This window comes from Notamacropus eugenii, chromosome 3, assembly GCF_028372415.1.
Source record: "Notamacropus eugenii isolate mMacEug1 chromosome 3, mMacEug1.pri_v2, whole genome shotgun sequence".
In the NCBI taxonomy this organism is placed as follows: Eukaryota; Metazoa; Chordata; class Mammalia; order Diprotodontia; family Macropodidae; genus Notamacropus; species Notamacropus eugenii.
The window spans coordinates 298,680,575-298,699,890 of NC_092874.1; the positions used below are offsets into that span (position 1 = coordinate 298,680,575).

General features: G+C 48.7%; 1 protein-coding gene across 4 annotated transcripts in view; it reads left to right on the forward strand.

Annotated features, from left to right (window-relative positions):
* Positions 1 to 19,316, forward strand: part of MGAT3 (beta-1,4-mannosyl-glycoprotein 4-beta-N-acetylglucosaminyltransferase) — a 64,352-nt gene that overhangs the window by 24,068 nt on the left and 20,968 nt on the right. The window contains exon 1 of one of the 4 annotated variants that reach the window (XM_072656190.1): positions 3,916 to 4,349. The exons of the other annotated variants lie outside the window; for them this stretch is intronic. The gene's annotated coding sequence lies outside the window, so the exon portion shown is untranslated. Of the gene's footprint in view, positions 1 to 3,915; positions 4,350 to 19,316 lie in introns of those variants that run through there. 4 annotated transcript variants of the gene reach the window in all.

Consider the following 19,316-nt stretch of genomic DNA (forward strand, 5'->3'; position numbering starts at 1 on the left):
CTCTTGGCTTCTGTTTGCCCAATGTAAAATTAGAGAATCAGACCCAGATATTCTATGTTCTAAGGTTCTTTCCTGTTTTTACATGATTATTCTGTGTTTTAAGGCAGGAGTTCCTAAGCTGGGGCTATGAGGTTGTTTTCTAAAAAATGCATTTGATAACCATATTTTAATATCACTGGTTTCCTTTGTCATCCTAAGCATTTAAAAACATGGTTCTAGAAGAGGTCAATGTGTTTAATAGGCTGCAAAAGAAATCCATGACACAAAGAAGTTTTAGAACCCCTAGAACCTGAGGATCTAGCTGGGACATTCCATTTTCTTTTTCTTTCTTTCAAAAGTATTTTTTTAAATTTTCAATTCTAAAATCTTTTCCCTCTGCTCTGCCCCCCCCCCCTATTATAGGCAAGAAATATAATATCCATTATACATATGAAGTCAGGCACATCTCCACATTTAGCTGTGTTCTGAAGGAAGAAAAGTGCAAGTGCTCTAGTCTACACTGGGTCCATCAGTTCTCAACCTGGAGGTAGATGGCATTTTACATTGTGAATCTTTTGGAGTTGTAGAGGATCACTGTATTGATCAGAGTTGCTAAGTCTTCCATGGTTGATTACCTTTACAAGGCAAGGTCCCCTACTATATCTGGGGCCATCTCCAGTCTTCCTGCTCTATATCTTGCCACTGAACCCAAAGGGCTCCACCATCTCCAGTCATCCTGATCTATATCTTACCATTTAACCCCAGATGGCCCCCGGAGGTGGCGGGGGAGAGTGAGGCTGGTGACTTTGCACAGACCTCCCTCACTTAAATACAATTTACTTGAAAGTCATGATATAACCTTCCTGATATCACTGGTCCTCTTCAAGAATGAAGGACAAATAACAACTGCCTTTGTACCAGGCACCATGCTAGGCACTAGGGGACACAGAGACAGAAATCAAACTGTCTCAGAGCTCAATGAGCTTTCATGCTATTGAGAGAGAAAAGAGAGACTTATAAAAATTGATACAAGGTACATTCAAAATAAATACATCCATCAAGGAATCAAGGAGCATTTATTAAGTACCTACTATGTGCAAGGCATTATACTAGAGGTAACAATGAGAATCCCTGTCTTAGAGGATTCCAGTCTAATAGGTCAGAGAACATGCTACCTCTTGGAGAAAGTTTTTCAAGACCTCTAAGCCTGTTTGCTTTCTAAAATTTGAGGGTTGGGCAGGATGGTCTCTGAGTCCCTTTCAGCATCAGCTATGTGGTCCTGTGGGGCTTCTGCAGCAGTGCCAGGGAGAGGGAACCAGGGCCTACCCTAGGATGGCAGCTGTGGGAACAGAAAGGAAAATCTATCTTGAAGAGATTGATGTGACCTCATCATTGTGAGTTTCCTACATCCCTCCAACCATGCAGAGGACAACTCATCCTTGCTCGCTTATTCTGTGGGAGAGATACTGTTGTCCATGACTTCCCAGATGTCCCCCACAGGGGGCTGAAGACACATTTCATGGAATAGTAAGAAGGAAGAACAGCTAGAAATTAGTGAGTCAGGATGTACACTGTTTGTTGGAAGGAGGAGAAGGGATTTGGTGACGCGAGAGGAGGAGACAAAAATGAGTGTGGCTGGGCGGGAGGACGGTGGTGCCATGGAGAGATGCAGGGAAGTCTAGAAATGGGGAAACCAGGGGCTTAATCAACAGGTTTTCCTTTAGCACCTACTGTGTGCCAGGCACTGTTCTTGGTACTGGAGATACAATGACAAAGGTGAAACAGTCTGAGCCCACAGGGAGTTTAGAAGATGTAATGGAGAAATATGCAGAAAAACATAAAATATGCAATAAAATAAATAAAAGCACATATATGCAAAATGATTGGGGGGGGGGTAGGGAAGAAATCAGGACAGGCTTCTGATGGTTTTTTGATCCTTGAAGAAACCAGGGATTCTAACAGGGAGAAGTCCATTCCAGGGATGGGGAAATAGTATGCAAAGCAAGGAAGATTGAGTGTCCTAGATGAGGAGCAGAAAGTCAAGAAAGGCTGGGGTTTTTTTTGGGGGGGGGGGGGGAACTGGAGAGATGAGTTGAATTTGCCCTTACACACTGCAAGGAGATGTCAACCCCCAACCCTGAGGGGAAAGGGATGGAGTATATTTCAGGCAAGGGGAGATGACTCAAGAGTGCCCTGTGATGGAGTGTTAGGTTTGGAGTCAAGTTGGTCTGGGTTCAGATTCTGGTTTTGCCACTTACTTCTTGTGACCTTGGGCAAGTCTTTCACTTTGTGTCCTAGTCCCCTCAAAATAAGAGGGAGTGAGGGTGGACTAGGTGAGGTCTAAGGGCATTTCCAGCTCTCTCCTCATTTTCTCTACCAACTAGAATGTATGCTCTTTGAAAGGAGAAGCTGTCTTCTTACTCGATTTCTAGGTTCAAGGCTACCACGGGCACTCGGCAAACACAAAGCACTTAATAAATGCTTTGAGATTCATCCATCCATTCAGCGCGGCCCATTGGACTTTCTGCTCACAGCCTCAGGCTACCCGCCATGCGCCACTCCCCAGTTCTGGGGTCTTACTCCCCGGACAAAGGAAGGGAGCAGGGGCTCTCTTCCCTGCGGGTCCTAAGGGCAGAATATCAGAACGAGGAGCGGGTTACAAACCCAGTCCGCAGCTCCTGAGAGCAGAGGAGAGCAGTGGTTATTCCCAGGTACACAGCCTTAAGTGAAAGACCGGCGCCTAAATGACCCGACTTGGCCAACAAGGCAGAGACCAGAGCTGAAATGAGAACCCAGTGCTCTCCTCACACCACCACCCTAACCCTAGCACACAGCAAACGCCTCATTAATGTTTGTCCAATTAATTTGATCCTAAGTGACGCAGCTGACAGACCCCTGAGCAGCTCTTTCTCTCTACCGGCCCCCCCGTCCCCAAGCGAAGGCCACAAGAGAACCGACCATATTACTGCAAGCCCAGGTCTTCTGAGCAGCGAAGGCGACCCCCGCCCGGCTTTCTCTGCTTCCTCCCGGCCTCCCCCCGCCCGCCCTCATCCTGGAGGCGAGGTTGGAGAGAGGGGGCCGGATCGTCCCGAGAGAGCGTTCCCCATTCCCTGGGCGGACCTGGGGCCAGGAGGGTTGGCTAGCTCGCGCGGTCCCACTGGTTACCTAGAGCAGACCCTCCCCCAAGGCCACCCCTCTTCCACCAGCAGTCTTTCTAGCCCCGTTCTTTCCCCGCCGAGCCCCCTACCCCGACCCTCTGTCCCCCCCTTCCCTTCTCCCTACACAAGGCATTCCTTTGTATACCCTCCACTCAAGGGGAGTGGGGGGGGGAGTAGAGAAGGAGGGAAGGGAAAGAAATGGGGAGAAGAGACAAGTGGGAAAGGGAGAAAGGGAAAGGGAACGTGCTCAGCTTCCCTTCTAGCTACAGGGGGCTGGGGGCGGGGGGGAGGCGCCATAGGGGGCTGCGCGGGATTGGAGCCGGAGACTGGAGATACCTGCGCACACCCCAAGGCCCGGCCAGGGGGCGGGGCTGGGATGGAGCTACGCGGGGGTCTGGGGGAGGAGAGAAGAGGCGGGTGAATGGGGTCGGCGGGAGTGAGAGCCCAGACTGGAGACTGAGAACGCACTGGGAGAGGCGTGCCTCCCCCCCGCCCGCGCGCCTGCCAGCCGGCTCCCCCCATCCGTCCCCCCCTCCTTCGCCGCGCACCCGCACCCGCACCCGCACTCGGACGCGCGCCAGGCGCTCCAGAGGAGGGCGGCCGGGAGCGGGGGCCCGTGCGGCCCCCAGCCCAGGCAGGCGGGGAAGAAAGGAAGACAGGGAAGGAGAGGAGGCGCCTGAGCCCCCGCTCAGGGGCGTCCAGCTTGCGGATTGCGCCCCGGCCGCTCTGGGGGCAGGAGGAGGAGAAAGGGGGGGAGGGAGTCAGGGAGGAGAGAAGAGAGGGGGTGGGGGAGGACCGAGCTCCAGCGGGAAGCTCTCCCATCTATTTATGTCGGAGATCGCGGCCGGTGTCGCGGGGCCCGCTTTCTCCATCCCTGGGCAGCCTCCCTACTTCTCTCTCTCTTCTCTTTCCTCTGGGTCCTTGTTCCTGCCCTGGCCTCGGTCCCGCCCCCTCCCCACCTTGTCTGGGTGGCCAGGCAGGGCGGAGGGCTCACTCTGTCCGAGGGTCGGTGTGGGAGCCGCCTCCGGGCTCCCCGAGAGGGGGCAGCCCCGAGATGCCAGGGGGCGGCCGCCGCCGCCGCCGGAGCCGGCCATGGTGGGGCGAGGAGAGGCTGCTGCGGCGCCGGGTCTCAGCATCTCCCCGCCTGGGGCCCGGGAGCCGCCGCCTCCGCCACGGCCGCCGCTGCAGCTGCTGAGAGCCGGTGGGCGATGGGTGAGTGCCAGGCGGCCGCGTCCCAGCTCCCCAGTCCCCCCCCCCCCCGCCCCCCCCCCCCCCCCCCGCCCAGGGCGCACGGACGCCGCATCCTCAGCTCGTCTCCGGAGCCTTCTGGGCCTTCCAAACCTCACCTTCAGCCTCCCCTCTCCTCCACGTGAACCCCCGCTCCCCATCCTCCCTTCAGACCCTCGGACCCCGATCTCCTCTCTTCATCTCCAACGAACCTCCTAGGCCTTTCATCCTCCCTCCCCACCTCTTCTATCCTCAGCCCTTTCCTTTTTATCTTCCATCCATCTCCCGAGTCCTTACCCTTCTCAAGTCTGTCCCCCTTGCCCTCCCTCACCTAGGCTGAGGGTTAGGGGTGCTTGAGTATAGAGAGGGAGAGGGAACTGTGACTTCTCTCAGGTGTTGGATGCTGAGGGGGCCATGGGGTGAGAAATCATCCACTTCAAGTCAGACTGAAATTCCCATCCCCCATTAGCTCTTACAACAACTGAGGACCCCCCCCCCCATCTCCCCTCCCCATCTTAAGTGGAAATGGGGAAGGAAGCCTTCAGTCCCTTAGGAGAGATCGAATCCCCAAGAGCCCCCCTCCCCACAGAGCCTGGCTAGGCTGTCTGTGTGACTGCGCCCTCTGTCCAGACCCTGGGACTGAGCTGAGAAAAGGGCCTGGAGCATGCAGTGGGGGATGGGGGAAAGATTTCTCTGCCTTTAGCCCTTCCCCATCTTCTCTCTCTGACTCCCTCCCCACTGTAATGCTGGTTGATGCAGCAAGAAACCCATCTGCTTGGCACCCCCCTCAAATCCCCCCTAGGGCACTGGATGGGCATGTGTGCCAAGCCTGCTGCAGCCTGGGGGGGGGGGGGGAAGATGACTGTGGAAGGCCTCTGCTGGGAAGGGGGGCAGGGGAGGGAAGGCCAGGGATGTAGAGGCAAAGGGGAAACCTGGCCTCTCCGGATCCCACCTCATCTTCCTAAATCAGGCCCAAGCTTCCTTGGGTCTGCAGTCTTGTGGCTGCTTCTGGAGAATTGGGGTGGGGTGGGCTGAGGGAGTAAGTGACTGTGTGTGTGTGTGTGTGTGTGTGTGTGAGTGAGAGAGAGAGAGACAGAGACAGAGAGAGAGAGAGAGAGAGAGAGAAGAGAGAAGAGAGAGAGAGGTCTGCATCTGCAGCTGACTCTCCTGGTGAGATTAGTGATTTTCACCATTCCCAAGGCTGGGCCTGGAAACCCCCCCTTTCCCCACCCTCCTCCTTTCCTTGTGTCCATATAGGAAGAACCAGGAAGGGAAGGGACAAGGGAGAGGAGAGGCCAGTCTTGGAGAGAGAGAAGCCCAGGGGACTCATGGGGGAGGGAGCTTGGGAGCACAATCCAGGCTCCCAGCTTTCCACCTTTATGTCAAGATACAGAAACCCTTAGAGCAGGAATCGAAGCCCAAGGCTTGTGACATCAGCCCAGAGCAGCCAGGGGAAAGGAGGACAGTCAGCTGTTCCCATAGCTGGCCTCCCTCCCTCTCAAGCTAAGAATGCCTGGGCACATCTGGCTTCAGAGCCAGAATCCATACCCAGAGAGTCTCAGAGACAACCCATGAAAGCTGGGCTCTCCAATTTTTAGGATCTGCACCCCGAAAGTGCATCCCCCAAGCTTGAGAAACTAATGACAGTTGCCACTTTCTCTAATACACTGGCGTCAAGAATCATGTGGGACTCCATGTTCCTCTCCATCTCTCCCACTCTAGCAATCCTGCCCAGCCCCTTTACCCATTCCCTGCTCCATATGGGACCAGGTAGGAAATCCTCCCAAAAGGGGCCTGGCTCAGCTCTACCAAAAACCCCAAACTGGCCTCTTGGGCCTCCACTCATAGACATCAGTGGAATCTCAGCATCTCCAAAAGGACCTGGGAGGTCTGCACAGAACAAAAAAACTCTGTGATATCTGACCAATGAGGGAGTTCAATTAGATGCTCTCTCTTGCCCATACTAGATCTTAGGAGACTGTGCTCCCAGACATACCTGGTCACATAGCCTGTATTAGAAGACTGACAGTAATGGGGAATTCACTACCTTTACAGATAGCCCATTCTATTTTTAAATATGTTTTTATTAGGAAGTTTTTCTCCCACTATTGAGCTTAAAACAATGCAGCACCCTCCATCTCTTCATCACTGCTTCTAGTTCTGCCCTCTGGAGATTCAACTGAGAAAGATAAAAGAATATGGGTGAGGGAAGTGGGCAGAAAATGAATATTTGATTTCATCGATAGAGGAAATTCCCTCCAGAATTGTGGTCACCACGTAGTCTTTTGTGCTACAATGTAGAGACTTAGTTTCCTTAAGCCCTGAGAGGTTAAGACACTTGACCAGGGTCACACAGCCAGTCTGTGTCAAGGCTTGAACCCAGGGTCATAGTTTGAGAACTGGAAGGGATCTTAGATGCATCTAGTTCATCCTGTACAAGCATTTAGTGTGAATTCAGAGAATCAGTTTTACCTTCTGGGATTCTGTTCCTAAGCATGATGGCACCGTGGATAGAGCTCTGGGGCTGGAGTCAGGAAGATTTGAGTCCTTATCTGGCCTCAGATACTTCCTAGCTGTGTGACATTGGGCAAATCACTTAACTTCTGTCTGCCTCACTTTCCTCATCTTTAAAATGGGGATAATAGCGCCCATCTCACAGGTTTGTTGGGAGACTCAAGTGAGATGATAATTGTAACATTGCTTGGCACACAATAAGCATGAGATAAATTCTAGCTGTTATTAAGAAGCTGCATGTTGTTGTGGGAGCCAGGGGCTGGGGGGGTGGGGCAGGTGCCTGGGCCCTTAGAAGTCAGAAATTACCTGGGTTTGTCCTGGGCCACTGCGTTCTCACTAAAGAGCATTTATTCCCATTGGGAAAGGAGACAGACAATGACCCACTGAGGAAATGAAAGCAAATCTCCCCTGTGTGGTCAGGAAGCTTATCACTCCTCCCATTGGTCCAAGTCTCTGAACTGGGTCGGCCCCATTCCTGGGGGCCAGGGAGGGAAGCAAAGAGGAAACTACCCCCATTTATACTGTAGAGCACTTTGCAAACTTCCCCCTGCAGTCAGGGGACCTGAGTTTGAACTTCGACTTTACTGCTTATCTGTGTAGCCTGAGGCAAGCCCTTACTGGACCTCATTTTCCTCTTCTGTGAAATGAGGGGGTTGAGCTACATGGCCTCTTACGATTAAGCCTTCTGTCTCTGACCTGTTAAGCTAGGACTTGGCTTTCAGATCCAGGTTTAGACTTCTAGTCCTTTGGACTCTGGACCTCTATAGCCGTGGTGTGCCATGTAGTCACAACACTCCCATGTAGCAGGGACTGCTATCTCTGTTTTGTCATTAAGGATCTGAGGCTCAGAGAAGAGGGGACTTGCCTAAAGTCATGGAGCTAGGAATTGCAGGGTGGTATTCTGGCCCCAGCTCTGATGCTCCAGTTGGTTCTGCCCTCTAGGAACTCAGGACTTCGATGGGGAGCTTAGAACTTAACACCCAACTTTCCCTCTTCCTAAATGATGCCATTACAGCTGGGGAATGAGCCTGTCAGTTCAGGGAAGGGAGTGAGCAGTGTGGGCTGGGGTTAGTCAGGAAGGCTTCCTGGAGGGGGAGGCAACATTTGGAGGTGGGAATGAGTGTGCTGTGATATGTTGTGGGGACAGTGAGAAAGCCAGGCTGATTGAAGGACTCAGAAGCTGGGAAGACAAGTCTAGGTAGGAAAGAAACCCAGAAACCCTGGTGGAGTGGGATCAGATAGGCTGTGGAAACCGGGTAGAAGACTGAGCTCGATCCAGTGAACAATGGGGAGCCACTGAGTGACTGAAGGCTGGTAAGTGATCAGATTAAAATCATGTTTTTGCTGAGGAATATGGAAAAGGGATAATAATAGTTAGAATTTCTATAGCATTTTAAGGATTACATAATATTAGCTCATTGGATCCTTACAACAGTCCAGGAAAGGAAGTGCTATAATTAGCCCCATTTTACAGATGAGGAAACTGAGGCAGGCAGAATTTAAATGACTAAGGCTGGAATTGAATAGTTCTTCTAAGCCCAGTCCCAGCGCCATTAGGAAGGTGCTGGATGAGTCCAAGGATGAAGTGGAGGGTCTGGGGTAGGGTTAGATTTCAGTTCAGTTTTAGGAAGAAGAGTCACCGGCATGTTTTGCTATGGGGAGACCAGTTGAAAGAACATATGTGAAGTCTTAGGAGAAGCACATGGCAGCTATCAGGTGTGTAAAGGGAGAGGAGAGGTCATCCTTTTCTTGCTTGGCCCCAGAGAGAACTAGGACCAGTGAGGGGAAATGGTGGAGAGGTATCATGGAAGTGGACTTGGCTTTGTAGTCATGGACAAATCCTACACCTACACAGAGCCCCCATGGAGTTTCCTTGTTGAATAAATGACATTCAGTCATAGCTCCAGAGCATGAAAAGACCTCCAAAGCATCTAGTCTGAATTCCTCATTTTGCAGATAAAGCAACTGAGGTCTAAGGAAGTAGTGACTGGCCCCGGGTCACATAGGTAGCTGGGAGGTAACAAGTTCCCCATTATTGAAGGTGATCCTTTAGAGATGGATATTGTGGAGAGGAATCCCACTCAGTAGAGCCCCTACAGCCTTCCAACCCTGTGTGGAAGGTTGTTGGCCAATGGAAGCCAATCTAGGGGATGGAGGTGATAGAAATCAACACCAGAAGAACCACTAGAGGAAGACAAAATCCAGCAGCCTGGAAAGAAGGCTGGAGTCAGGAAAGGTGTGATAGCTAGAACTAAGGGCTGTCTTAAAGGAGAGAGGGTGACACACTGTGTAACTTCAGAGGGAAAGTGAGCTGGCTTCTCCCCAAATTCCATGAGTCCTTTGTTGAGGGTGCTGGGGTTCATGCAAATATTAGAAACACTGCCCCCCCCCCCCATATACAGATGAGCAAACAGGCTCCAAGGAAGTCGGGTACTGACTCAAAGGTTAGGTCCATGTTTGCATTGTGTGTTTGCTGCAGAATTAGGGAAGCAGTGGGCATTATTAGGTATGGGGACTGGATAGAAGACTGGGACAGAAGATGAAAGTATAAGAACTAGTGTTTATATACAAAAGCATCATTCATCTGTTAATTTAGTTCATCTTCATAGCAACCCTGGAAGGGAGGAGCTATTATTCCCATTTTGTAAATGGAAAAACTGAGGCCGAAAGAGGTTAAGCCACTTGCCCAGGGTCACATGCCTAGTGAGTTTGAACTCAGATTTTCTTTTTTTTTTTCTCTCATTTTTTTTATTATTATTTTTTAATGTTTAACAATCACTGCCATACAATTGAGATTTTATCCCCCCCACACCTACCCCCCGAACTCAGATTTTCTTGACAGCAAGTCCAGTGACCTATCCACTGCACCATCTTGCCATACTAACAGCTAAGAGGCATATATAACACTATAACTCTTTCTCACCTACGTACAGATGAACCAATCAAAACTCCAAAGGATCGTGATATTGTTAAAAGTGATAGATTTGAGGTTCAAATCCTGGTTCAGATACTTCATTTAAAAGTGACTTGCCAAGGCTCCCACAGGGCTGTTGGAACAGAGTTGGGATCCAGACCTAGGATCCAAGATTCCTGGGTGCTTAACTGTGCTTTCGGCATGGACTCCTTGGTTTGAACTCATTTTGAGAATCATGTTATCAAATGCATAAAATCAAATACGAAGGAAACCAGTTCTATTGATTATCTATTAAAAGACAAAAACTCCAGTTTGGACAATCTGATGTCCAAATGCCTCTATAGACAAAAGACCTAAAGCTCAGATTTTCCCAAGATAGTTGGTGACAGATGGGATTTGAACCCAGGCCCTCTCTCCCAAGCCAGTTATTTGTTTTGGTAGAGTGGGGTGACACAATCTGGGCTAAGTGACTTTTCTAGGGACACACAGCTAGTAAGTATCTTGAGTACACATTTGAACTCAGGTCCTCCTGACTCCAGGGCTGATGCTCTATCCACTGCACCACCTAGCTGCCTCCCAGCCAGTATCTTTGTATTTTATCCCTGATGCTTCTCCAGAGCCTACAAGTCTTTGATGTGCCAGGTCCACTTCTCCTTCCAAGACAGGACTAGCCCTCTGCCATAGAGAGTAACCATTCCCTCACCCCTGGCCTCTCCCTCCCTTTCCTGGTTCCCTCACCTTCATCAGATGACTTTTTCCTACACTCTTCTCCAGAGCCCCAAGCCCCTCCCTCTGCTTCTCCCCGCTTCCAGCCCCTCCCAGCTCACCTCAGTTCTCCCACAGGGACCAGAATATATCTGGTCTTCCTTCCTTCCCTGTTGTACTATTCACAAGGGAATGCTGGCCGCCTTCCAGCCCTCTCTCTGTTTGCCCAGCACTAGGAAGCTACCCTCAAGTTTCTTTATGTTTTTTCTATCCCGAGCCTGGTCTGCCAGCACCCTGACCCCATGCCCTTTGCACTGTAATTTGCCCAGAACAGTCAACCAGCAATCAGCATTTATTAGCGCCCTACTATTTCTGGCACTGGAGATATTACTGAGACCATGAGCTCCTGTAGCCTAGAGTGAGTCCCCTAAGGTCTTGGACCTCAGGGAGATTACTTTCCAAGGGTAAGACAACATTCAGGATAGGGACAGAGGGGAACAGACCAGAATGTAGCCAAATGTACAAATATCTCGAGCCTGTCTTGTCCCAGAATCTGAGCACTTCTCATGATTCTGAAGCTGGAAGGGACTTCAGAGGCCATCTAATCCTCCCCTTCATTTGACATATGAGGAAACTGGGGCCCAAGGAAAAGAGAAGACTTTGTCCAGGTGACAGCTTTCATGAGATCCTAGTTTTTGAGCTATAAAAGACTTCCTAGACCACCTAGTCATGCTTCCTCCTTTTACAGATGAGGAAATTGAGGCCCAGGGAGGTTGTTACCTTGTCCAAGTCACAGAGGTAGGCAGGATTTGAACCCAGACCTTCTAACTCCAGAGCCAGGGTTCTTCTATACCACTGGCCATAGAGTCTGACTGAGGATCCTGTCTATGTGACTGAACATGGACAACATATCCTCTGTGAGGACCCCAATTTTCTAATCTGCTAAAGGATGATCTTTCAGGGACCCTGAAAGTTCTGAATGAGGAGTTCAAAGCAACTGCACAAATTTGCAGATTTAAGGATCTGTGAAATTGTCAACTCCCGTACTTCCTGCACCAACACTTTGGCTACTCAAAGGTCCTGAAGTGACCTCCTGTCCTTCCTTCTGGGAATGAGTCAAAAGTAAGGAAGGCAGGCAGCTGTTAGACCATAGTAGGTTGTCTGGGGCTCCCAGCAGATTCTATCTTCCCTCGTGGCTTCCCAGCTGAGTGAGATGTGCAGAAGGATCTATCAAAATTTATGCTGAATTTTTGAGGGTTCCAAGTCACCTCCATGGCAGGAAAAAGAGGCAACAGGAAGAGCAGAAAACCCACGGAGGATCTGAGCAAGCCCAGTGTGGAAACTCTCCATTAAGCCATGACTGGGTAGATGATTGCTATTAAGCCATGACTGAGAAGTCCCAAAGCTAGAAAAGTTAAGTGACTTGCCCATGGTCATACAGCTAGTAAGTGTATCAGGCAGCTAGGTGCAGTGGATAGAGTACCAGTGCAGAAGTCAGGAGGACTGTGTTCAAATATCACCTCAGACACTTGACACTCACTAATGTGACCTTGGGCAAGTCACTTAACCCCAATTGTCTCATCCTAAGTCATCTGCAGTCATCCTGATGAATATCTGGTCACTGGATTCAGATGGCTCTGGAGGAGAAGTGAGGCTGGTGACCTGCACAGCCCACCCTCATTCAAAACAAAGTCAAGTGCAAGTCATGTCATCATTTCTCTGATGGCATGGTCTTCTTAGGCAATGAAGTACAAACACACATAGCTAATATGTATAGGACAGGACTGAACCGCCTCTGTGACCAGCTGTCTGGGGATGCCAGGAAAAGAACAGAAAGCTCTGCTCTGGGGAGCTTACGTTCTCACCGGAATGGACTGGGGTCAAGTGGGGTGAATAAAGTCCAACACTTTGTGTTTGAGCAGCTCCTTCCTGGAAGGGAGGTGGGCAACCCCGTGTCACAGCCAGAGGCATGGTGGGTTTTTCCTCATTTCCTGATGTCAGTGGATCAGCAAACATTTATAAAACATGCTGAATTTGTGCCAGATAACTGTGTGAGGGGATGGGGATGCAAAGATGAAATGGAAACATTCTTTGCCCTCAGGGAGATTATACCTGTGCTGTGGTGGGTACAGTCAGCCTCAGACTGCAAGACCTGGTTTCCAGTCTGAAACATATTGACATTTGTGTTTCTTGTCTGACAAGTCTTTTTATCCTTCAGTTCTCCAAGACTCTTAAGTTCCAAAGAAGGTGCCCACCTGCCTTGGCAGAAGTTTCCACACTGGGAGTTCCCTTCTCCCCGCAGTGTGCATATAGATGCAAATAAAAATAAACATTATATATATTATTTTATTTACACATATTTTAAATTAACACCTATTTTATTTACATGTAAATAAAAATGATTCCGATAGGGGAAAAGTGCTCAGTGGTTTTGACCTGAGCTCAAGATTCTAAGTCTGAGATGAAGAGGAGGGAGTGCATTCCAGGTATGGGGCACTGTACTTGTAAAATCATGGAAGTGGGAGATCAAATGCTGCGGAGGAGGACCTGCCAGCAGCACAGTTGGAATGGAATGGAGAGAATGTAGAGGGGAGTGATAGGAAGTCAGACCAGAAAAGGAGATAGGAGCCAGATTCTGCAGGACAACACCTTTGAGATCATCTTGTCCAACCCCCTGCCTGATGATGTATGGATCCCTAATATGAGCTCTCCATAGCTGTCTAACATCTGCTCAGAATTAGCTCTGGGAGAGCAGGCGCGAAAGTCCCCAGTTGGTGAGTGGCCAGGGCTAGGGCTGCCAAGCAGAGCCCCCATCACCTGGCTCCTGGGTGCCTTCAGTCACATCAGGCTGCCTGGCAGAAGGGACAAGGGGGAGTCTTAGTCAGAGACAGAGTTTGTAATGAGCATGACCCCTTTTTTACATTGTTTTTAGGGTTACAAAGCTCTTCAGGAAAGGGGCACAAAATCTATTAATCCTAGTTGACAGATAAGGAAAATGAGGCTTGAAAAGATGAATTTGCCAGCTAGTGAGTGTAAGAGTCAAAGGAGAAGGACCTTATAAACATCCCCTCCCCCCTATACACACAGTTCCCCTCCAAATCTGAATGTGAGAGCGACCTTAGTCTGTGAACAAGGGAAGGGAACATGAATTGCATAGCCAGTCAATAAACATTTAAGTATCTAGGTGTAAGGCTTGGAGGATATAAAAAGAGACAAAAGACAGTTCTTGCCCTAAAGGACCTTACAGTCTTTTGGCCAAGGTGGAGACTGCACGCAACTAATCCAGGATAAAGAGGTAAAGGTGTATAGACGGAGAACGTTACAATTCAGAGATGTTAGGGAAGGTTTCCTGTAGAAAGTGGGATTTTAGTGGGGACTTGAGGGAAGCCTCGAAGCAGAGATGAGGAGGGAGAAGTCCAGGCATGGGGAACAGCTATAGAAAATACTCTGAGCTCAGAAGGTCTTGTTTATGGAACAGCCAGGAGGCTGGTGGCAGGAAAAATATTAAGTGCCTACTGTGTGTCAGGCACTGTACTGTTTTACAGGTCATTTCACTTTATCCTCAGTAAGATAGGTACATTTTTATTCCCATTTTATAATTGAGGAAACTGAGACAAACAGAAGTTAAGTGACTTGCCTAGGGTGACATAGCTAATAAGTCTGTGCAAGCTCCATGTCCAATGATTTATCCTTGTGAGAGCTGGAAGTTCTCTCTGCAGAGCTCTAGTCCAACATGCATCTCAGATTTAACATGTCCAAAGCTGTATTTTTACCTTCCAACTGCTCTGCTACTAACCAGGACAGCACCATCCCCCATCCCCATCATCCAGGCTAGAAAACCTTGAGATCATGTATTCCTCGTCATTCTCCATTGCTCCACACGTTCAGTCTGTTGCCAAGTCTGGGGGGGTCTTACCTGCCTAATCTGGCCCCTGCTCCCCATTCCCAAAGCCACTATGTGGCAATAACTGTTCCGCAGACCCAGAGTGCTCAGCCTCCAACCTTTGGGGGCTACTTTTAAGGTTCATCTCAAATTGCTCCGAGCTGCTCCTGTCTTCCCCTTCCTCTTTCACTTTACCTTTAAATACTCTGCATACAGCCTGTTCAATAGCTGGTTATTTCCTCATTGTCTCCTACTTTAACTGGTAAGTTCCTTGAGGGCAGGGAATGGTTTTTTGTTCTTTTTTGAATCCCAAAGAGAAAGAGGGTTAGTTTACATTCTAATGGAGGAAAGTACTTCAGGGAAGAGAGAGGTTGCCACATAGGAGTGAAAATGACCTCGAAATGCTCTGCGGGTCTGTGACCTGGCTCGGTTGGGCTAAAGCTGGCCTTTCAGTGCCCTGGGGGCTTCTGAAAACAAAATCCAGGGTTAGAACAGAGAGGAGTAGCCTTACTATTCCCTTAATCTGTGTTGGTTGGCTGACTCACACCTTAGACCTGAGAAGGTCAGACCTGAGAAGACGTTAGAGCTCTTTTACTCCCGACTCCATTTTACAAAGGAGGAAATTGAGGTAGAAAGGGGATTTGCTTGCACAGGGAGAGAGGGACAGCTGGTAAGTAGCACAGCCTCATGCCCTGCCTTCCAGTCTACTGCTACTGTCTACTTTTTGGTATAATAGAGTGTTGCACTTGGAATGAGGATACCGGGGTTCAAATCATGACTCACATTTGGTTGCTGTATGAAGCAGAAAGACTCAAGCTCGAATCTCTCACCCCAGGAATTTACTCCCTGTGACCGAGACGGTTCATTTCTCCTCCTTTGATCCATTTTCTCATCTGTAAAAAGGGAGGTTTGGGTCACTCATCTCTAAATCTATGATCCACTGCCCATCCTGCTCAATGGTTGGCATTGCTCTCTGGAAGAGGATGCCAGAAAGGCAAGGAGGCCAGTAGTTTAATGGGTGGGAGTGAAAGGTCTGAGTTGTGACATTATGGATGTTAGTTTTTTGAGAACTGTGGAAAGAAACGTGAAAGAAGATTAAAGGCTGCGGTGGGGGAGGACAAGACAGACTCACTGAATGGCAAAATGGACTGCAGAGCTCCCAGAGTCCAACCCCATCCCCTTTTCATTTTACACTTGGGGAAACTGAGGCCTAGAAAGGGGAAGGGACTTGCCTAAAGGTGCTTAATTATTTAAGAGTTTGAAATTAGAGGATATCAAGTCATCTCTGAGTAAAGGAACTATAGCCTTAATCAAGGCCATTCATTCATTTTACATGTGGGGAAAGATTGTAGGTCACTTGCTCAAGGCCATGTAGCTTCTTAAAATCTGAAGTTTTTCTCTTCAGGTTTCCATGTCAAGTTACCTTAGACTCTCTCATTTTATACATGAAGGAATTGAGGTTCATGGAAGTTAACTGAGAGGTGCTGAGTACTCTGTTCCTGGGAGTCTCCAAGCCAAGGCCTGATGACCACTTATTGGGGGTGTTGTAGAGGCGATTACTGTTCATAGTTGAGAAAGTGAAATTGTTGAGGTCTGAGGAGTGCTGGGGACCCCGACATACCAACACGCCGGTCCTGCTTGAATGAATTCGACTCAAGACTAATTTAAACCAAAGAAAAACAAAGTTTATTAAAGATTCACCATACTGGGGTGACTCTTAAGGAGCCTAAGCATTTGTGATGCTTGTTTTCACAAGCAGGCCAGATAGAGAATCTCAGCTAGATAGAGTCTGAGGTGGATTGAATCTGTCCACCTTCATGGAGGCAAGATGGAACTTAAATACAGAAATGACTATAGGAGGGATCTGGGGGTGGTCTGGAAGTCTAGTGTGATGGGAGGAGGGATTTAGGGAGGGTCTTGAGGAGAAGTCCAAGGAGGATCCCAATGGGACTGGGTGACTGGTCAAGGGTTGGAAACAGCTGGAGGCAATCAGGAGACATTGGACTATGCAATCCTGAGGTATCCAATCCTGACCGTGGAAGGATTCAAGGAGGTTCAAAGAGTCTATACCCCATCAAAATGAAAGAGAGTATATGATTTGTCCAAGGTCAAACAAGTCAACAAGCATTAAGCACCTATTATGTATGTACCTGGTACTGTGCTAAACTTCGGATATAAAGGCAAAAAACTAGTGTCTGCCGTCAAGGAGCTTACAGACTAATTAGGGAGAACATGCAAACAACTAGGTACAAATGAGATATAATAAGTGAAAATGGGAAGGCACTAAGGTCATAGAAGACCCCAAAAGGCTTTTTGCAGGTGAAACTTTGGCTACAACTTGAAAGAAGCCAGGAGGCAGAGATGAGGAGGGAGATTATTCCAGGCATGGAAGATAGCCAAGGATGGAATGTTTTGTTCATGGAACAAACGGCCAGGCAGCCAAGGTCACCGTATTGAAGAGTATGTGTCCAGGAATGAGGTGTGATAAGATTGGAGAGGTAGGAGGGGGCTAGGTTATGGAAGGCTTTGAATGACAAACAGAAAATTTTGTATTTGATCCTGGAGGTGATCCTAAAGGGAGTCACTGAAGTTTATTGAGTCAGGGTGGAAGTGTGTGTGTTGGGGAATGACATGATTGGACATGCATTTTAGGAAGATGACTTTGAAAACTGAGTGGACAATGGATGATAGTAGAGAGGCTTGAAGCTGAAGCAATCAGGGCCTGTTATGTCAGAGGAAGGAAGGGGCTGGATTGAAGAGAAATTTGTGGTTGTTCAGTTGTTTCAGTCCTGTTTGACTTGTGATCCCATTTGGTATTTTCATGGTAAAATTATTGCAGTGTTTTGCCATTTCCTTTTCCAGCTCATTTTACGGATGAGGAAACTGAGGCAACCAGGGTTAACTTGTCCAGGGTCACAGAGCAAATAAGTGTCTGAGGCTGGGTTTTAACTCACAAAGATGAAGTCTTCTTGACTCCAGGCCTGGCACTCTATCCACCTAGCAGCTCAAGAGATTACAAAGGTAAAATTGACCAGCCTTGGCAACTGGTTGGATTGGGAGTGGGGGGTGGGGGTAGGGGATTGAGAGGATAAAAAGTTGAGAGTCAAGTCTGGGTGACTAGAAGGTTGGCAGTACCCTCCACAGTAATTGAGAGGTCAGGAGGACGGAAGAATATGGAGAAAAAGAGAATGAATTCTGTTTTGAATGTGTCCAGTTAAAGGAAGCTTCCTAAAGATCATTGGAAATTAGAGGCTGCTAAGCAGATTTGAGAATCTTCAGTATAGAGATGTCAGTTCAATCTGTGGGAGCTGATGAGATCACCAAATGAAAAAGTTTGGAGGCAGAAGTGCAGAGGGTCCAGGACAGAGTCTTAGGGGACTTTAGAGGGCATGATTTGGAGGCAGATCCAGCAAAGGAAAGAGGAGTCTTCAGACAGGTAGGAGGGGAACCTGGAGAGAACCATGTCACAAAAGCTAGAGAGAAAAGAGTACCCAGAAGAAAAGGGCGATCGATTGTGTCCAAATCTGCAAAGGCAAAAAAGGATGAGGATTGAGAAAAGACCATTAGGCTCAGAACTTTGGAGGGAGTAATCCCAATAAATTGGTGAAGTCTAAAGCCATAGTGCAAAGAATTAAGAAGAGAGTGAGAGGAAAGGAACTAGAAGCACCCCTTGTAGACCGTTTTCTCAAGGAGCTATCACAAAAGGGAGGAGAGCTCTAGGTTTATAGTCAGTGGGAGCGGTTGCATCGTCACTTTTTTTGATGGATGAGGGAAACATCGGCAACTGGGAAGCAACCAGGAGATAGGGAGAGCTTGAAGGTAAGTGAGAGTGCAATTGACGAGGTTGAGGGGTGAAGGGGACCCCAAGATACCGACAGTCCGGGTCGTGCTTGAATGAATTCGACTCAAGCCTTCTTAAAGCCAAAGAAAACAAAGTTTATTAAAGATTCGCCAAATTGGGTTGCCTCTTAAGGAGCCTAAGCATTTGTGACGCTTGTATTCACAAGTGGGCCAGATAGAACCCCAGCTAGACAGAGTCTGAGCTGGATTGAATCTGAGCGCCTTCCTGGAGGCAAGATGAACTTAAATACAGAAAAGCGTATGAGGGATGGAAGGGTGGGGGTGGTCTGGTAGTCCAGGGTGATGGGAGGAGGGGTTTAGGAAGGGTCTTGAGGAAAAGTCCAAGGAGAAAATTCAAGGAGGGTCAAAGGCTGGAAACAGCTGGAGGCTATCACGAGACAGACTAGGGGGCAGACAAGGGGAAGCAGGTGGGACAATCCAGAGATCTTGATAGGGGCAGTATGTGGATGGATACAGATCTTGATGGGAGTGGTCGGCAGCCTGGGGAAATGGGGTTTTGATGGGATCAAGGGTGGGGGGGTGCAACAGAGACCTGAGATGATAATGAAAAGCCTGTGGGCTTCCTGAGACTGCCAGAACAAATGGGAAGATTAGATTTGAGTAAGAAAGGCCAGATTAAGTGGGAAGATTCAAGGGGAGCTCAAGGAGGCTCCCAGAGTCTGAACCCCATCACAATGATAGGAGGTGATGCTTGTAGAAGGATTGACTGTTGGTAAGGAGCAGGCAGGGTCACCTCTTATGTGAGACAGGGATGAAGGAGAGTTAGAGGATTGTTGTGCTTTGGTGAGAGCCCAGTGAGGTTATATAACCTAAATTTGTAATGGACCCAGCCAGCCCAGATGTGTGACTTTTTCCAGCTCTGTTCAGTAACACAATGGCTAGGAATGGAGGCAGTGATCCAAGGTTGAGGTTAAGAGCAAGCTCTATGATATGATAAAAGTGGGGAAGGTATGTAGAAGATATAGCTGGTGAGCATTTGAGGCAGGATTCAAACTCAGCTCAAGTCTAACTTTGTCCAAGTTCTAAGTTCTCTCCTGGCTCTGACATTCTTTATTCTAATTTCCCTTTCAGGTAG